This window comes from Kogia breviceps, chromosome 9, assembly GCF_026419965.1.
Source record: "Kogia breviceps isolate mKogBre1 chromosome 9, mKogBre1 haplotype 1, whole genome shotgun sequence".
NCBI lineage: Eukaryota > Metazoa > Chordata > Mammalia > Artiodactyla > Physeteridae > Kogia > Kogia breviceps.
Genome location: NC_081318.1, coordinates 81,305,280 through 81,325,119, shown reverse-complemented (window position 1 = coordinate 81,325,119; position 19,840 = coordinate 81,305,280). Strand labels below are relative to the sequence as shown.

Genomic DNA, 19,840 nt, shown 5'->3' with positions numbered 1-19,840 from the left:
ATGCCCTGACACTTTCCCTAACTCAGGTCTTAAGGAGAGGCCTCACTTAGGCACTTGGGCTCTACCTTAGTTAGGCTCTGACGCTGTCCCTATATGAAGCCCTGGAACTGGTCGTGATTTAGGCCTTCTTGCTGGTCCTAACTAAGACCGTGATGCTCTCAATAACTAAGGTTTTAACGCTTTCCCTTGGTCATTTCCTGACACTATCCCTGGCCCGGAACCTGACTCTGTCCCAAGCTAATATCCTGCATGTTCTCCTAAATTAAACTCTAATACTCTCCCTAACTAAGCACTGACTAATCCTAACAAAGGCCTTGACACTATCTCTCACTATGACCCAGAATCTTTCCCTAATATGCGCCCTGCTGCAATCAATAACTAAAATCTGAACAGTATCTTGAGCTAATATCCTGACTCATTTCTCACCAAGTTCCTGACTCTGTCTCAAGGAAAGCCCTGTTACTGTCCTTAAGTGAATATCTGAGGCTGTCCCTAACTCAGGCCCTGAAACTTTCCCTAACTGAAGCCTTGACGTTGTGACTAACTCAGGTCCTGATCATGTCTTTCAGTGAGACCATAATGCTGGCCCAGCAAAGGCCCTGATGCTGTTCCTAAGTCATTCCCTGACAGTGTCCCCCGCTGAAGGCCTGTTAATGTACACATTCAAAGACATCCCTACCAAAAGTCCAATGATATTTTCCATAGAAACAGAATGAACCATCTTAGGTTGTGTGTGGAACCACAAAGGACTCAGAAGAGCCAAAGCGACCCTGAGGCAGGAGAACGAGCTAGAGGCATCTTGCTCCCTGACTTCACACTTTGTTATGAAGCTAGTCCCGAAAAAGTGTGGGAGTGGCACAAAAACTGGCACACAGACCAGAGGAACAGAGCAGAGAGCCTAGGAATCAACCTACAGGTATGTGAGCAGTTAATTCACAAGAAAGGAATGAAGAACATTCACCAGGGAAAGGACAGGCCCCTCAATAAACGGTGCTGGGAAAACAAGACGCCACATGCCAAAGAACACACTGAACTGTCTACACCCCACACAAAAGGGGTCAAAAACCCAGTTTTCCACATCAAGCCCTTCCTCTCCTGGGTCCTCTGAAGACAGACACCCACAGCGGTCAGCCATTCATAAGAACCTTCTCCCCACTTTCCCTCACCTTCTCCCTCGGCGGCATTACCTCCCGGCAGGTCCTGAGGAGACCAGGCTCATGTCAGCATGAACTGGACCCCCCAGTGTCCCAGAGCTGAAGCCCCAGCGGGTCCTGAGGAGACCCAGCTTCCGTTAGTGTGGACTTGACCCCGGGTTGTACCGAAGCCCGGCCATCAGCGTGGACTCAGCCCCGTGTGTTCCAGAAGCCAAAGCCCCAACAGGTCCCGAGGAGACAGGGCTCCTCCCAGCATGAACATGAACAGCATGATCTGAACAGACATCCCGCCAAAAAAGATACAGATAGTAAAAGTCATACAGAAACAAGCTCAACATCATATACCATTAGGGAATTACAAATTAAAATCATGAGATACCACAGCACACCTATTACGACTGCTAAGCTCCAAAAATATGACAATACCAATTGCTAGAGGGCGAGGAACAAAAGGAACTCACCCTCATAGCTGGGAGGATGCATGTGCAGCCATTTTGTAAGACAATGACAGTTTTCTCCAAAGCTAAACAAGTCTCACGTTGGGATCCAACAATCATACTTCCAGTATTTAGGCAACTGCTTTGAAAATCTATGTCCAAATGCAAACAAGGATGCAATTATGCATAGCAGCACTTCCATAATGGCTAAAAACTTGAAATCAGGATATCCTTCAAAAGATGAATGCATAAGCAAATTGGGGTACATCCATGTCAAGGCGAGTAGAATATGCCACCCCAAAATATCTCTCTCTGGCATAAGGATTATTGGTCTGTTTTAAAAAAATCAATAGGGCTTCCCTGGTGGCTCAGTGGGTAAGAGTCCACCTGCTGAGTCAGGGGACACAGGTTCGAGCCCTGGTCCGGGAAGATCCCACATGCCACAGAGCAACTAAGCCTGTGCACCACAACTACTGAGCCTGCGCTCTAGAGCCAGAGAGCCACAACTACTGAGCCCGTGTGCCACAACTACTGAAGCCTGCAAGCCTAGAGCCTGTGCTCCGTGACAAGAAAAGCCACCACAATGAGAAGCCCGCGCACCCCTGCTCGCCACACCCAGAGAAAAGCCTGCACGCAGCAACAAAGACCCAATGCAGCCAAAAATAAAATAATACATTTATTTTTTAAAAAATCTCAGAAAACTGAGATTGCCATTTTATGAAGGACATTTACAATGGAGAAATCTCCATTTATAAGAGTATGTCCCTCTTTGCACCGAAAATAGAAGGATAATTAAATCTTAAGTAACTCTTTTCAATGGGGAAGTCCTGACTTAAATGTGCAAACAGCCATACGTTTGTTTACTGTGCTTTGCATGATAACCTGCCATAACTGGCCTTCCCCCCTTCCCCAACATCTTTCTTCTGTTTTTAGCTGAAGGTGGTATTGAAGGGGATGGTTTTGGTCATTTCAGGGAGTGACTCAGTTTTCTGTGGTATCCCCCCTGTATTCAGAAGGTATACATGTTATTAAACTTCTGCTTTTCTCCTGGTAATCTGTCTTTTATTACAGGGGCAGGGGGGGCCTCAACCAAGAACCTAGAAAAGTAGAAGGAAAATTGTTTTTCCTCCCATACACATGCAGTGGAATACTACTCAGCAGAAAGGAATGCACCATCCACCTATGGAAAGACATCGATAAATCTTCAGTATATACTGCTAAGTTAAAGAATCCAGTCCGAGCAGGCTGCACACAGTATGACCCCACTGATGACATTCTGGGAAAGGCAAAGCTACATAGATGATAAGCAGATCATGGGGTGGGGGGTTTGAAGTAGTCCATGTGATACTCTAGGATGGATACCTGTCACTATGCGTTTGTCTAAGCCCATAGACATGTGTAGCCCAAGGGGCCAATCATAATCTATTCAAATTTAGTTATTTATGGTGTAAGAGTGTTGCAGGATGGATTACATGATATGACAGAATCTAACTGTATTAGAAATATGTGGAAACAACTCACTGTAGGGGATGGGGTAAAAGCTGCTGACTTAAGTTACCTTTGGAAATGAATGGAATCTGTAGGCTAAAGGAAAAATGGCCCATATATAAACAGTGGGCTTTATTTTACGAAGTTCTTTCCAGGGTGTAGTAGCTAACAATTCTGAAACCTCTGCACATGTAACGTGGAAAGGAGCAATGCATAGATAAATGGCATGTGGTGGGAGCCAGGCTCCTTGCTGTGGGAGTGCGAAGTTACAGGTACGCAAGGGGAGAGCCTCTGCCTTCGTAATCCTGAATCTGGGCTTCCTGGGAGGATGCTGACTGGCCGGGGGGAACACACAGATCTTCACGCTGGGAAGACCCTGCAGACATAGGAACTTCACACCCCATCTTTCCACCCATACCTGCTGGAAACACTCGGCCCTCCATAATCAGTCAACTGCAGCGTTTAAGACATTCTCACCCCTAAGCAGATAAAGGAGCGTGAGGGTGTTGCTTACCCCTAAGCTGTCCCAGAATCTAGGTCCTGCGTGGAGCCAGGTTGGGGGCTCCTGGGCCTCTGAATCCAGGCCCTGGGGGTGGAGCCAGGTTGGGGGCTCCTGGGCCTCTGAATCCAGGCCCTGGGAGTGGAGCCAGGTTGGGGGTTCCTGGGCCTCTGATCAGCAGGTGAGAGGAAGGAGGAAGACCAGTCCTGAGGACAGAGGTGCCGTGAAGTCTGTGAGCCCAGGAGCCCCGATGGGACTCATTCCCAGTGAGGACATGGGCGGGGCCTGCAGTGGTTCTGTGTTCCCCCTGGGCCCTTTGATGAAGCCATGGCAGCACTGGGCCCAGACATCTCCTGGCGGTGTCTCAAACTCTGACACAGTGGTTTTACAAAGGAACAAGAGAATGGAGCTGAGCCCCTGATGGCCACTCCTTTCTGGCTCTGAGTTGTTTCCAACAGGACTGCAGTCACCTGCATTAATCTGCTGTGACCCATCTGCCCCCACTTTGCCTTTCCTCTCCCTCCCTGCGATGATTCCAGTGACATTTCCAGCCCGGACCCCTCTCCCAGGCCAGATGCCTCCGTCCAGTCACTGCACACCCATCTCACCTTGGGGGCTAGCAGGCCCCTCAGAGGACTGGGATCCTGCAGCTCCCCACACCCAGAAGCAGCCCCCCCTTCCCAGGATGCTGAGCCCAGGCACCAGGTGTAACCGAGCAGGACCGTGTGGGGCCTTCCCAGGACAGACCCCCTCCCCCACATCCTCTGCTGTAGCTCCTCTCTGAAGTACCTGGATAACAGTATCTGATGCATGTTTCCTCCACCACCAAGTGGAAGAAATTAACTACTTGCTGATCATGAACAGGTAGCCCCAGAGCTTCTGGTGCCTAAGAATTTATAACGTTAACCGCCCGTTACCTCACCATCAATCAGAGAATCGTGCACCAGCTGATCACATACCCTGCGACCCCCCCTCCTTCACTTGGCCTTTAAAATTGCTTTGCTGAAATCCTTCAGGGAGTTCGGGGTTTTAGAGCACAGGCCACCTGGCCTCCTTGTATTGGCACTTTGACAATTAAGGCTGCACCTTCCTCCACCACACCCCGTGTCAGTAGACTGGCTCTGCTGCACTCGGGCGAGCGGACACACGTTCGGTTCGGTAACACTGGGGCCTCCCAGCCTCCCACTTGCCTTGTGCCCCAGTGACTGTCAGCTCCTCCTCCACAGTCTTGTGGCAGCAAAAACAGAAATGAAGTTTCCCTGCCCTGAGAACAAGGGAAACAAGGGGACAGCGAACAGGCTAGAGAAGAAACATAACCTGGCCTGAAAGAGCTCATCACTCCTTGTTTCACTTTGTCACTCATTTGTAGTAACTAGATTTGTACTTTACAAAGCTAACCTCACTCCCTGACACTATGGAATTTACCTTCGGCACCCATCACCCCTAACTGTGTGTGTTACAGCCCCTGCCTCTCACTCCCTAACCTCATTATGTAACGCACTTAGATTCTATACGCCCCTCATAACAAATCACCCCCTAGTTTTTCATTTCAAAAACAAGGTCACCGGCCGATAAACCAGAGGCAAATAGATGCAATTACCAGTCTGCTGGACCCCAATTACCAGGCGACCTGATGCCAGCTATGACTGTTTTGAAATAATGCAAAGGAAAGGAGGAATGCAAGACCTTCACTACTTTGATCCTTATCCTCTACCCCGGACTGCGGGAGCCCCACATATCTTCCCTGATTCTCAAACAGGGGTGCCCAGTTCTTGAGGTGATAGCCAGCTGTGTCTTCCCTGCTGCCTGGCAGAAAAATAAAGCCATCTTTCTCTTCCTCCAAAACCCCTGTCTCCATATTTCTGTTCGGCCTCGGTGCACAGGGAAGCAGATACTTCGACAATAGTCTGTGGCCAGTTCCCACACTAATTCCCCTCTATGCCCACAGCCATGGCCCAAGCCCGATCTTGTGCCTGGTTCCTCCATCAGGCCTGACAAACCTCCCTGCCCCACGGTGCGTATCACATCCCACCCCAACGTGGACTTTCTGAAGCATAAACGACACTGTGGCTCTCTCCCACCTGTAATCCCCCAAAGTTTCCCCACTTTCGCTAGGGTATCTGCTGGGAGAGACATCTGCCAAGACCCTGAGAGTCTCCGGCATCCCCACTAGGCTGCTGGCTCCTGGGTTCCCAGACACTGAGCACCTCAGCAGGCCAGGTGACATGGCAGGAAACCCCAGAACTGCTCACCTCAGGAGGGGGCTGGCACTGCCACTGCCTGATCAGAGAGAGCAGAGAAGGTTTCCCCAGCTGGGATATAAACTCTGCACGAGTGGCCTCTCCTTGAGCCATTACATCACCTCGTATGACTTGAGGGAAGGAAGGACCGAGGCACACTTGGTTCCTAAGGAGGATGGCATAGACTCAGTCATGACCCCCAAATTCACATGCTGAATCCCTAACCCCCAGGACCCCAGGATGTGTCTGTATTTGGAGATGGGATTTTTAAAGAGATGATCAAAGTAAAAATGAGGTCACTAGGGTGGATCTTAATCCAATCGGATTGATGTCCTACAAGAAGAGATTAGGACACAGATAGGCACAGGGGGAGACCCTGTGAGGACCTGGGGAGAAGATGGCTGTCTAAGCACCAAGGAGAGAGGCCTCAGGAGAAGCCAGCGTGCAGACACCTTGATCTCCGACAGCATCCAGGACTGGGAGATAGGCCTGTTATTCAAGCTGCCCAGTCTGTGGTACTTGTTACTGTGGTCCCGAGCAGACTCACAGGGTAACTCAGGGCTCAGACTGGACAGAGCCCACTCTCCACCCCCCTGTACCTGAGTTACAGGAGCCCCAGGCACTGAGGAGGGGGTCCCTGAGGAGGCACAAGGTAGAAGATGCTAGGCATTAACACGACTGCATTCACGTTAAACGTGCCTGAAGTCCATTCACGTGAGATGGTTTTGTCCTGCATGTACATCGGTACCTTCAGTCTGAACCGCAGACCTTTGGCTTCACCACCTCCACTGTGAGCATTAGCTTCACCTGCTGTGGACCGTCTCCTATAGGATTTCCAGAACCACAAAACATCGAAGCTTCACAGAAACCATAATCTGTGCGCTAGTGTCTGGGAGACCTTCACAACAGAGCCGCACAGCTGCCCATCAGAACCCATTTCCCTTTTTCCTGTACAGAGCTACCCTGCATCTCCCAGCCTTCCCACCCCTTACAGCTGGGGCACAGTGTCTCGTGTTACCAAGGGGAAGGGGTGGAGGTGGTGAGGGCCTTGCCCAGCCTGCATCCTAGGACGGAGGGCATGATGCCCCCGTGGTCACCCCACCCTGCTGGTTGAAGCCCTCACCTGGAAGCAGGGAGGAGAAACAAAGGGGGGGGCAGAGCCTGGGACCTGACACCCACCTGCCCTGGACTCTCACAGGAAGGGGACAGAGACATCTTGAGCTTCAGCCCAGTTTTGGAAGACACTTTGTTCCAGCAACAAACTTTGCCTTAAAAGCCAAGGTGCTTTACAAACCCCTCCCCAGCTGTCACAGAAAGTCAGGCTTAATCTCATCACACTTTTCTCAAAGCCCAGCTCACGCTGAGACCACCTCTCAGGTGATGGTGCTTCAGAGCAGCCCCTTTAAAATATCCCTGGATTTCAGCTCTCCCAGCCCTGCCTTCAGTTTAAGCGAGAAGTTTCCTTGACAACCTTGACAAACCTGCTCAGTTTCCTTAACAACCAAGCTTCGCAATCTCCCAAACTCTTCTCCTTCAAACATTCCTATTCTAGGCTTGATGAGCCTAAAGTGACAGTGCTGTCATCACGTGCCAGAGTGACTCCTCCAAGCCCGTAGTTACTGGTTACATGATGCTATTGATGATGAAATCCCAGAAGAGCCAGCTTTGCAATATAACCATTTCTGGACTCAGCACTGGGTCCCTTTCCACGGACAGAGTGGAGGGACTGTTTCCATGGGCCCCGTGGTGGAAGAGCTCACCTAATGCAGCCAGGATTTCATCCTTCCCAGGTGATTCCAGGGTCCTCATTCTCCCCAGACCCCCACCCACATGGCTGCTGGCTGCTCTCTGTGCCAGTCTATACGGGACCTTGGTAATCTCCTAAAATGAGGGTTATTTTATACACAGGTGATGGGTTGAATGCTGGCCCCAAAAGATGTGCCCCCCAGAACACAGGAACGGGACCATATCTGGGGAAAGCGTCTTTGTATATGTAGTTAAGGATCTCGAGGTGAGGTCATCTTGGGTTAGGATGGCCCTCAATCCAATTGAGAGAGTCCTTAGGAGACAAAAGAGGAGAAACACAGACAGAGAGGAGGAGCCACGTGAAGGCAGAGGCAGAGACGGGAGGGCTGTAGCCGCAAGCCTGGGGATGCCTGGAGCCCCCCAAAGCTGGAAAAGGCAGGAAGAGCCCTATCCTGGAGCCTCTGGAGGGACTTCCATCCTGCAACACCTGGATCTCAGATGTTTGGTCTCCAGGACTGGGGGAGGATGAATTCCTGTTGTTTTAAACCACCCAGCTTGGGGTCATTTGTTACAGAAGCTACAGAACAGTCACACGGACCCTGCTCTGTAGGATCCTGGAAGTGCGGGTCTCATTAAAGGCCAGCAGAGGCTGGGTTACAGAACCCTTAGAGTTAGCACTGGGCCCCAGAAATTCTAAAGCAGTGCCTGGACACCAGACCGTTGAGGGGTCAGTCGGAAGCCCATCCCTAAGGGTGCCGGCTGCACGCGGCCTCCCCAGGTTTTTATGCCTGTACAAGTTGGGGATAAGTATTTCCATCCCGATTCAGGACCTCTGATATCACCGTTCACGTTGCTAATGAAGAACCCACTAGTTACACAGAGGAAAACCCTATCAGGACACTTGCTCCAGTTGTAAACAATTCTGAAGTTGGTCAGAGGTGGGGAATCATCTCCCATGCAGCCAGCAGCCCCCCCACAAGGAGCGTCCTCATTACAAAGCTGGGGGACCGTGCCGAGGCGTCCCTGAGTAAACGTGAGCTGACCCCCAGGCCAGCTGCTGCTGAACTGTTCCCACCCTTCCCAGGTAGAACACCTGAATGTGTGCAAGGACTTGGAAACCTAGAGGAAAGGCCGTGGAGCCACACCAGCCACAGCACGCAGGCCGACGTGGGGCCTGCAGGCCAGCCAGGATGGTCCTGGCCCCGGGTGCTCTTCTGGAAGCTTTCCATCTCCCTGCCTGACGTACCCCTCCTGTCCCGGCCCCCACTGCTTTTTTCCTTCCTCACCTCTGCCCGGGGAGAAATTCCAGCGGCAGGTATGGGTGACACATCCTCTTCTTTAGCAGGTGGCAGCCCGGCAACTCCTGCAGAAAGTCCAGCAGAGCCCCACTCACACCGGGCCACCCACAGAGCCCTACTCCCTCCCACCAGCCCAGCCCCGAGACTGCTGACGGGACAGAGAATATGGCATCAGGCAGAGCTGCAGGGGCTCTTGCTGCCTGGAGCGGTGTTTATACTGACCTCAGCTCAGGTACACCTGGGGAGGGCGGGCCGGCTGCGTCAGGCTGCCCAGGCCAGACAATCCTCGCCCCTCAGGGCCTCACAGTTGCAGAAAATGGACCTTGCTGCACCGGTCAGTTCCAAGGAACAGGTGTGGCATCCTGAGGGTCAGGATAGACAAGGGGCTGCAGCCCTGGCTTGTTTTCTAATCATTTTATCTGGCCCATGAGTAGGAGACAACTTCAAGAAGACCCTCTCCTAATGAGAGGAACCCAGGAGTCAGGGAGAAGAGGGGTGGTGGGTGGAGACAGAGGCCTGGTGCCCCGGCTGCAGTGCAAGTCTCTGGAAGACCAGGCGAAGGGAGGCCACAAAGAGTAACGCCCAGGGTCACAGACCTGTCGGGGCTGCTGTTTGTTAGTTCAAGTCCTGCTCTGAGGTTCTCTGTGTCAGCTCTGAGTGACAGGTGAGATGGGGGTGCTCTGCAATGAGGGCTATGTGCACGGTTCCTGTGTGCCCAGCCCTGCCGTGGTACCTGCACAGGGGTGTTCCGTATCCAAGGAGGGGCCTGACCACAAGAGCCCCGTGGGCTGCTGGGTAGCTGCACAGGTGAGCTCCATATCCTGGGAGGGGCCTGACCACGAGGGCCCCGTGGGCTGCTGGGTAGCTGCACAGGTGAGCTCCATATCCTGGGAGGGGCCTGACCATGAGAGCCCCGTGGGCTGCTGGGTACCTGCCCAGGTGAGCTCCATATCCTGGGAGGGACCTGACCACGAGAGCCCCGTGGGCTGCTGGGTACCTGCCCAAGTGAGCTGTATATCCTGCAAGGGGCCTGACCACGGGAGCCCCGTGGGCTGCTGGGGAACTGGTAAAGATGTCAGGACAGTCAGTGAAGCCACTGAGGATATACATCCAGTAGTTCCTAATTCCTACACCCTGCTGGTCATTCTACCATCCACCAGGATATGGTATTCTGTATTAGACTTACATGTTGCTTTCTTCTGTATTCCATTAGTCCCAGAGGTCACAGAAATTTTGGCTTGTGATTGGCAGGACTCAACATACAACAAAGACAATACTGCTGGGACCGTCCTGTCCCAAGGGTTCAAAAATTCCCACACCACCTTTGGAGAAACTTAACTAAAACCTCAAAGATCTACCTCTGGAGAAGGGAACCCTCCTTCAATATGCAGACAACATTCTGATCACCAGCCCTACTAAGGAGGCCTCTGAACTACCTAGCCAATAAAGGATAGAAGGTGTCCAAGAAAAAGGCTCAAATATCACAGACTAAGGTGACCTGCCTGGGCTTCATTCTCACAGAAGGTCGGAGAAGCCCATCCCAGGAAAGAGAAGAAGCCATTTGCAGCCTTACCCCTTCTAAAACTAGAAGACAGCTTAAGGGTTCCTGGGGAGGTCGGGGTTTGCTGCATCTGGATCCCTAGCTACAGTCTAATAGTTGGGCCTCTATATGAAACATTGAAAGGAAAAGATGATGATCCGTTCGAATAGAATGCAGAAGCGGTCTTTCAAGAATGGAAAGAGCAGTTAATTCAGACCCTTGCTCTGGACCTCCCTAATTTAACTAAACCCTTTAACCTTTACATTCCCGGTAGAAGGTGAATCGTCCTTGGAGTATTAGTGCAAAAACTGGGACCACTTGAAATGGAACAATGCAAGAATGCCCTCCAGGTAGGAGAAAGTACGGTCACCAAGGGCTTGGCCCGCCGCCCCATCCGGCCAGGATACTGGGGGTATCTAAAAACCTGGAAATCAGCAGCCCGCAAGGCCAGCTCCCTCCTAAGGGAAAAGGACCGCACGCGGTGAACCTAACCACCCACCATGCCCTGAAGTTGCAGGGGTCGCTCCGTGGGCACACTGACCTCGAGTGAGGAAACCCTCCAATTCCAACCTCCAGAGGGACAACCGGGGGCAACGGGTCCCCATGATGACTCGTGTGACCATCACTTGACGTGGATCTTCTCTCAGAAAACAAGAGCGTGCCCCCAAAGAGCAGACTACTGCTTGCAGGACTTACTGCACCCAGAGCGGAGCTAATAAGCTTGGCGGGGGAACCGTAAATAACGCTGTCACCATAGAAAAGCCTAAAGACAGCGCGGTGACGGTGGCCGATGAGACCGGCTGGACTCCTGGCTACTTGAAAAGGCCGTTGACTCAGTGGCCGTCATGGGTCTGGATCACCACCGGCCCTGGACTGTCTGGGAGTTGAGCAGGCACGGTTCTGACACCTGGTGCTGTTTGTACGTTAATTCAGGGGCCTAACTGAAGAAAGCGCAGACTACTGGTCAGAGCATCTAGGCTGGCAGAAACCATCAGCCTAAGGTGGCCGAACAAATGTGGGCGGGGTACAACCGGCTCCCCCAGCGTCTCTGCGCATCTCTTTCCTGCACCCTTAAAGGTCATTAGAATCTATAACACTTCAAATGCTGGGGCTCAGGCAGAGGAGGAGTGAGGGAGGAGCCCTGGGGACAATCAGCATCACCTGGAGGCTGCTGGGGAGAAGTTCTGCCCCTCCCCCCGGGTATGAGGACTCCCTACTCAGCACGAAGCAGTTACAGAAGCGGGGTCTGCACCCTCAGCGCCTCAACAATGAGGAATGGGACAAAAGGCAGAGGAGGGGTTTCTCACCAGCAGAGCCCATTAAAAATTCCTGGGAGATCAACATAGAATCTGGGCAATAAAATAAAGTCTAACCTTTATTCCTTTGTGCTTTGTCTAATTTCACTTGCTCCTAGGTTTCCACATGCAGAGGTCCCACAGCCGGCACTTCAGGACCTATTTCCTGGTGCAAAATGGCTGGGCCGACACCTCAGCTCGCGGGGCCCCGTGCAGACTCCGCGACATGGAGCCTGAGCTCCAGCCAACCCGGCCCTCGAGAGCTCCGCCCCTTCCGTCCCGCTGACTCTGCCGGGATCCCTACACAGCAGCCCGGCCCACAGCCCACGGGGGAGCGCACGCTCTCACCTCTCCGTTCCCTGATCAGAATATAAAGCTTCCTTTGCTTCTGAACCAAACTCAGTCTTGTTCTCTTGGCTCCAATGACACGGGGCAGGGGACCCTTGTTGGGGCCCAATCTGCAGGATCAGTGACAGAAATTGAGAACATTGTAACTTCAAAGAACAGATGTGTGAGCCAAACTGTAATTAACCTAGAGCAGTGTATAAGGCTTGGGTAAAATAAGATGTTTCCAACACTTCCATTTGATATTTCCATCACTTTATTTAAGCAAATTCAGTGAAGGGGTTTGTCTTATTTTTCAGGTCAACATTAGAGAAATGAAGTGATTTCTTTCCAAGGGTGTACATCTAATAATCTTGGCTGAAGCTTCAATATTGTTTTGAACGCCTTTCCATTGAAAATGATACCTCTCTTTCAGCTCCCCCATTTCTGAGAAGCATAAAACCTTATAAGTTTTTATTACCAAAGGGGAAAGGTTCAGGGAGGGATAAATTAACAGTTTGGGATTAACACGTACACACTGCTATGTATAAAATAGATCATCAGCACAGAACTACTGTATAGCACAGGGAACTACACTCAATATTTTGTAATAACCTATAAGTGGAAATAATCTGAAAACAAATAGATATTTTTATTGACATCATCTATCAATGACAGATAAAATGTAACCTAAGGGAGGCCGATGGTCAGCACTTCTGACCCTGAAGACTTCAATCATCTTAAGTTCGGACTCTGCCTACTGCCCAAGGCCCTTAATGAACATACGTGTAGCCGTAGCGTAAAATTCCCCAGTTTGGGGGTCGGGGAGACACTGATTTGGAAACATCCCTGGTGTTCTCTTACCATGCACGGGACGCTTCCTACAACTAAAACATGCCTGTGACACCCAGAAGGTGGTACACCGTTTGGTCGGGAAGAGTTTGGAAAAAGCATCTCATCTCCTCATCTCCTGGTAGTCGGGTTCACCCCTCCAGCGTCTTTCCTAACAATCTCCCCACCTGGGGATGTCAGCACCTTCAACATCCTGCTGCGCACAGTTTGTAATTTGTCCAGAGGATGAAGCGGAAGGAGGATGACAAACAATGAGAGAAAAGTCCTAGGTGTTCAGACAGGCACATGTCACTCTAATTTCCAATCAGGGAGACGAATTGACCAAAGGCTAAGATTGCCCATGGAAAAAGAATACGGCTTGAGGAAACCCCACTGTTTTGTGGCCAGTTCCCAAAAACACAAGTTGAAAAATAGAGCTCACGATCACTAAAATTCACGAAACTGCAGAGTTGAAAATATCTATCATTGAAAAATGTCTTGAGGGAAGTCACCGAAAAGGAATTGTAAGCAAGGGAGAATGGCAGGAAAGGGATTTGAAGAGGTAGAAAGGACTCGCCATGAAAGCACAAAAAAAGGCGCTGAACATCGCCAATGGTGCAGTTAGCCAAAAAGGGCGTATGCTTTTTTCCTGAATATATTCAAGAAAAGGGCATACACCATTTTTAGCCAACCAAACAGGTGGGCATTGCAAATCAATACTACAAAAGGTATCACTTCGCATCAGTCAGAAGAGCCATCCTCATAAAGTGTAAATACCAGAAATGCAGGACAGGGCGAGGAGAGAAGGGAGCCCTGTGAGGCTGATAGTGGAAATGTAAATTGCCAACGGGCACACTGAAGAAGTGTACTGTGTTTACTAAAACATCTAAACAAATGAGCTACAGAGCATAGGGCGCTTGCACTCATGGGCGAATATCTTGGGAAAGACAAAAATCGACAGGACACAGGCACCCCAACGTTTACCGCCTCTCTGTTTAAAAGAGCCTCGACTTGGATAAAACCTAAATATACCTGGAAGGAAAAAATGGATAAAAGAGATGTGGTACGTATGTAGAGTGGAATATAACTCAGCCAGGAAATCAATGAAATAAGGCCAGTTGCATCAACTCAGGAGGAGTTATGTAAGATCATTCTAGGTAACATAAGTCAGAAAGAAAAAGACACATATCATAAGATATAACTTAAAGGTAGAATCAACAATGGCTACACATGAAATAAATTACAAAACAGAAACATAGTCAAATATGTAGAAAACACACATAAGGCTGCCAAAGGGGAAAGGTGGGGAGGGGTGAGGCATTATCCAGGAGGTTGAAATTAGCAAAGATACCGTTCCAAATACCAAATTGATAATAGACGAGGCCTACACAGAACCTCAAAGAACTGCACTCAGCACACTCAAGTCACCAGAAAAAATTCTATACGACTGTTAAGAATCTGAAAAAGAATTTATTGATGTCTGTTTCTACGTGAATCAAGTGGATGTAGAACAGCAACAAACAGCATTGAAAATCAGCTGTAACCAATATAATAATAATAAAAAAGACAGTGACAGACATAAAGACCCTTATAACTTTTGCTCAGGGGCTGTGATGCAACATGGATTGAACACATCTAGACACACAGCAGGATGAGACATAAGGCTGGACACTCTTGGGACTGAGAGGATTGGTGAGGTTGAGTGAGCAAATGCAGATCCTTTAAAGTAATACTGCGTACTACCCATTCCTTGGGTCCCAACTCTCCATGTTCAAGGGAATCTTCCTATAGCTAAAAGATGCATGGGAAGCCCAGAGGATGGTACACCGTGTGATCATGAAAGGTTTCTACAAAGCACCTCATTTTTCATCTCCTGGTGCTCGGGTTCACCATTCCAGCCGCTTTACTAACAATCTCCCCACTTGGAGAGTCAGCACCTTTAACCTCCTGTTTCGCACAGTTTGCAATATGTGCGGAGGATGAACGGGAAGAGGGGGAACCAATGAGAGACTAGCTGTAGATGTTTGGACAGGCACATGTCACTCTAATTTCCCATCACGAAGAAGAATTAACCAAACGCTCAGCCTCACGCCCCGGAACCAGAATAGGGCCTGAAGCGATCCTGTGGTTTTCCGGCCAGCTAACAAAAAAAGCGAGTTGAAACATGGAACTCAGGGGCACTGCAACTCACAAACCTACACAGTTATAAATGACAACTTCCTTCCAAAAATACATTGAGTTAAGGGAACGAAGAGAATTTGAAAGTAAGGCAGAATTGCAGGAAACAGATTTCAAGAGGTAGATCGGACTGGCCCTGACAGCACATGAAAAGCGGCAGAACGTGGACAATGATGCAGTTGGCCAAAAAGGGCGAATGCGTTCTTTCCTGAATATATTCAGGTAAAAACGCATATGTCCTTTTTGGCCAACCAAGCAAGCGGGCAATGCAAATCAGCACTACAAAAAGTCTGACTTCCCTCCGGTCAAAACGGCCATCCGAAAAAAGTGTAAAAACCACAAATGCAGGACAGGCCATGGAGAACAAGGGAACCTTGTTATGCTGACGTGCGGGATGAAAATTGCCGACAGACACTCTGCAAAAGTGTATGGTGTTTCCTAAAACATCTAAAAAACAGAGCTACAGAGCATAGGGCACTTCCACTCATGGGCGTATATCTTGCGAAGACTAAAAATCAACAAGACACAGGCACCCCAAAGCTTAGGCCTGCTCTGTTTACAAGATCCTCGACTTCGGTACACGTTCAATATCCCAGGAAAGAGCAAAATGGATACAGAAGTTGTGGAACTTATGTACAATGGAATATCACTCAGCCATGAAATCAATGTCATAAGGCTAGTAGCAGCATAATGAGTGGCTTTAGGTACAATAATTCGAAGTGAAATAGGGCACACAGAAAAAGAAACATCATGACATATCACTTATAGAGGGAATGTAAACATGGCTACACATGAACTGAACTAAAACAGAACAGAGTCACACAAATAGAAAAAACACTTACGCCTGCTTCAGGGGAAAGGTGATTTGGGGTTATTCATAAAACAAGACTTTGAAATTAGCACAGATACCGTTCCAAAAACAAATATGTAGTAGACAAGACCTACTCCTTGCTCAATGAACGGGACTCAACAGCTCCTATTCATCGCAGAAGAAAAATTCCAGCCCTTGTTTCTCAGGAGCTCTGAGGGCTACCTGTGATGTAAACTTAACTCACCTGGCACAGGGGGGCCATCCCTGGTTTCACATCACCATGATCTCAGGCACAAATCTCCTTGTTTTTCCATTTTGTCTTTCAGTTACTTGTTCAAACAACTGCACAAATATGACAAAGATATAAAATCAGGCATCTTCTGCCCCAGTGCCTACTAATAAATGATTTTCTGCCACTTTAATGATAAAGATAGAACATTTCAACATTCTGCTGCCCTTATTATTTGTCATTTTTGTTGATATTTCTATTGAATACTCTTTCAATATTTTAACAATGGAACATTTATTTAGGCTGTTCCAGACCCAGCCTTTAGTGGTAAAGGTTTTGTTGTTATATTTCTATTATGTTTCCTTTTAAAATCATTATCCTATTTAACTGGATTAACTCAATTCTATAGGCATTTATCTTATGATATTGATGACATTAATACATAGAGGGCTCGAGAGCCTCTATTAGCACAGTTAAGTATAAATATTATCTATACGTAAACCAAAGTACATGCCAAGTGAGATTCTCCGACTCTTTTTCACTGTCTGCCCCTAAAGCCTGTGAGAAATGGAATATTTCTTGCCATCTCAGTAAACCTGCAAATCCAGAATGCAGGCCCCAGAGAGCTGAGGTGCATATCAAAGGAAGGAATTCGGTGAGCCCAACTCTGGCATCTGCCTATGAAAAGGAAAGCCCTGCATTCCTCACCTTGGGAGAGCTGGTTTTCCTTAGCTGACAATCACCTTTTCACGTCCCCCAACACCTGCGCCAGCCCCCCGCCCTGTCCCCTCCCCCCGGTACTTTAGCTCAGGGAGGAAGGGGCGCAGAGGGGCTCGGCTGAATAAGAGGCCTGCGAGCCTCGGGAGAAACTTTCGGCCGCTTTCCCCGCCGTCGGGAGGAGGGGTGCTGACGCTGCGGCCGGACCCTGCGCCTCCCTTGCCCGTGTCCCCTCAGACCGCTCAGGCCGCCCCCTCTCCACGGCCCTAGGCCCCGCGAGCCAGGCCGAGGGCAGGGCCGAGAGGAGGGGCCGAAGTTCCCTGGGACCAGACCCCGGCGCCGCTCGTTCTGAACAGCAGCGGCGGGTGGCAGCGAACCCCTGCCCCTCAGAAGCTGCTCTTGCCCTGCCGCCCGGGCACCGGACTCACGTACCCGGCCCGCCGTCCCGAAGTCTGTCGCGGCTTCGGCCGCCGGGGCCCCTCCGCAGCCGGCAGCCTCAGTGAGGCCGCCCTCCCCACGGGCCCCGTGGCAGCTCCGTGACGGCGGAGGGAAGAGACCCCGAGCGGGGAGTTCCAGCTCTGTGGAAACGCGGGCTCCGTTCTGGGCGCAGCGGGTGGGGCCGCTCTGCCCCGAGGCCTTCCGGGAGGGAGCGGGGCGCCAGGAGAGGAGCCGCCACGAGCGCAGGGCCCTGTCGGGGGTCCTGGAGGGGCGTCCCGGCCTGGGAGCCCCGCCCACTGTGGCCGCAGCGCAGACCTTTTTCCTGGAATCCTACACAAAATGTCAGAAAGATCCACGGTCTACAGTAAATGTTCACAAATGATTGTTGCTGCTGTGCTTACTATCGTATTAAACGTGTGAACTCCATAAAACACTTGAAGTTAAAAGTTAACTATGAATTTTTACCTTGCCTTATTATGTCTCTGCTATTCACAATTGTCGTTAATGAATCAGAGACTGTGGCATCACTAGTTAAAAATGAGCTTGTTAAAAAAATAGAACTCAGGCCCACCGGACCTACTGTATCAGAATCTGCAATTTTACAATCTCCCCAGTGTACTTGTGGACCCATGAATAGTTGAAAGGTACATTTCTATCTCAACATGTCTTTTCTGTCTGAGAAATACACACATTTTATCCAGTTTGATATAAATAAAACACTCAAAAATGCATATGCCAGTGTTGAAACCATCATTTTATCATGTCTTTTCCAGATAAGTATAGTCTCCAGTATACTGGTTTTGTGGATCACATGACATACTCCTTTTTTGTAGTTAGAAATAGAGAAAGTTACTTTGTAAAAAAAATTAAATATATATATATATATATATATATATATATATATATATATATATATATTAGTGGATAATTGAAGACACTGTTCTAAATTAAAACCAGTTCTCTTAATTTGCTGTTTTCTTCTTGGGTCACATTATGAACTCTTCCCGTGGCCACATGCCATGTGTACTTTTAATTTCAGGGATTGCTGACATTCCAGGATGTGCCCATAGATTTCTCTCAAGACGACTGGGAATGCCTGGACCAAGATCAATGGGAATTGTACAGGGATGTGATGTGAGAAAAGTATAGGAACCATTTTCACTTTCCTTGGGTGAGGGTACCTTCCTTCCAGATTTCCCTATCCACCCACAGGGTTTAGAATCCTTCATTTGTAGAATGTCTCCTGGAATGTTCTGCTTCCTCCAGTAGGGTTTCAGATTGCAACGTTTCAGGAAATATTGGGAGTTTGTGGGTAAAATTTATCTTATTCTTTGAAAATTGCAGCCTCCTTTTTAATATACTTTGTAACTGCTTGGGATGTGTCTATATGAACAGTGTACTATATGCTTCTGTTATAGTCCTTCCAATATTTTATTCTCTTATTTTCTGTAACAATCTTCCATGGATTCTTTGGGCTGAAGGTGTATTAAAATGGCGACTGCGATTCTGGGACTTCCCTGTGATGCAATGGTTAAGAATGCACCTGCCAATTCAGGGGACACGGGTTCAATCCCTGGTTCGGGAAGATCCCACGTGCCACGGAGCAACTAAGCCAGTGTGCCACAACTACTGAGCCTGCGTGCCACAACTACTGAAGCTGGTGCGCCTTGAGCCCGTGCGCCATTTGTTTTGGAGAATAAAACCTCCTCTGAGTGATTACAATTTAGACCAGCTAGTCAAAATTCTTTATCACCTGTTCTTCTAAAACACTGATAAATGGAACAAGTTTTACTAGGGATAACGGTGTAATTGTATTCTGGAGTTCATATCAACAATATGGTTTATGACCTTGATATACTGGATCACGACATTTCAATGGTATAACTGCTATTAATTGTCACTTTGTTCAACGATTAAAGTCTCACGTGATCTGAGTTCAGACTGGAGTCATCCTGGTTGGTTTCTGTCTATTGCAGATTTCTTCCAGTATGAAAGGACAAGAGCAATACGGCTTACTTTACAAAATGTCTTCAAAATAAATGATGATATAATCTACATTCAATTAATTTATACATACCCTACTGTAGAGCAGGGTTTGTCACGGTGGCAGAGCCCGGTAATTATGTAAAACTGAAACTTTTATCTGCACTGGTTCAAATTCTCTTCCTAAGAATATGTTTATAATCAACATTCTTTCACAAATTACCCAATTTAATTCACCATAGTATCCCTCATATTAACTAAATGGAAAATCCTAAGCTATATACAAATCCAGAAAGGGCCAAAAATCATCAGCTCACATGGATTATTACAACCTATTGCTGAGGCATTCAAATTACTTATTAAAGAACCACTATGTCCATCAACATCAGCAATTTATATATTATTGCCCCAATGCTAGCCTTAACCCTGGCTCTCACAACATGAATTCCTCTTCCCGTATCTTATCCACTAATTCATATAAATGTAGGCATACTATTTATATTAGCCATATCACACCTAGCCATTTATTCCATCCTCAGTTCTGGATGAGCTTCACATTCAAAATACTCACACACTGGAGCTCTAGGGACAGTAGTATAGACAATCTCATAGGAAGTAATGTAGCAGTTATT

General features: G+C 48.7%; 1 long non-coding RNA gene across 2 annotated transcripts in view; it reads right to left on the bottom strand.

Annotated features, from left to right (window-relative positions):
* The window catches only part of LOC136794795 (uncharacterized), a 238,124-nt gene extending 220,764 nt beyond the window's left edge, over positions 1–17,360 (bottom strand). For both annotated transcript variants that reach the window (XR_010842004.1, XR_010842003.1), the window contains exon 1: positions 17,220–17,360. This is a non-coding gene — a long non-coding RNA (uncharacterized lncRNA). The remainder of the gene's footprint in view (positions 1–17,219) is intronic.
* Positions 17,361–19,840: the final 2,480 nt, after the last annotated feature.